The sequence below is a fragment of the Canis lupus genome, chromosome X, assembly GCF_011100685.1.
Source record: "Canis lupus familiaris isolate Mischka breed German Shepherd chromosome X, alternate assembly UU_Cfam_GSD_1.0, whole genome shotgun sequence".
In the NCBI taxonomy this organism is placed as follows: Eukaryota; Metazoa; Chordata; class Mammalia; order Carnivora; family Canidae; genus Canis; species Canis lupus.
The window spans coordinates 91,130,579-91,131,473 of record NC_049260.1 but is presented as its reverse complement, the minus strand read 5'-3'; positions in this window follow the sequence as shown (position 1 = coordinate 91,131,473).

Here is an 895-nt window from a genome sequence, read left to right as displayed (position 1 = left end):
GCTGGGCCTCCAGGTGTTCATGGTCATGGTCACAGTCAACTGGAACTGGGTAGCTACTGCTCTCTTTAGGTATAGTGCTTAGTCTCTAGTCTACCATGAACCCACCCTCATATTCATCTGTGGCCTGGTTGGCCTGTGTAGGCTTTCAATTCATGATCTTCAGGTTATTTCAGGCCAGGCTTTAAAGGGGATTTAAGGTAGCTGGATTGCTCAGACAGGATGGTCTATATCATCATAGTGAAGAGACTAGGTCATCAGCTGAGAATAAAGGTAGTAGAGGAAGGGTAGGGTTTCAGGAAGGGTGACTGGACTTTGAAACTTTGTCATGATACTATAAACATATGAGGCTTTAAGAAAATTTTCTTGGGGCACCTGGGTAACTCAGTCAGTTAAATATCTGACTTTGGCTCAGGTTATGATCTCAGGGTCCTGGGATCGAGCCCCACGTCAGGCTGCCTGCTCAAGTGGGGAGCCTGCTTCTCCCTCTGCCTCTGCCCCTGCCCATGCTCGTATTCTTTCTCTCTCAAATAAATAAATAAATAAAATCTTAAAAAGATTTTTTTCTTAAGTGTGGAATCTTCTCAAAGGCCTTTTATAATTTTTTAATATAATATTTCCTTGTTGCTCTTTATTATGATTGTCTGTTTACATGGATAACTTTCCCGCTCATCTTATGAACCTCTTTTGTTCTGTGCCTTTTCCTTGGCTTTGGTTCTGAAATAATAAAAGGTGCTGAATATACACATCTGTTGATAGGGGAAAAAAACTGGGGAGAAGTAAGGCGGCTCCTCTTTGCTGTTGGGAGAACCAGATGAGACAATGTATATCAAAATATGTAGCACAGAGCCTAGCACATAGCAGACATGCAGATCAATTTTTCCTTCCTACACATGAA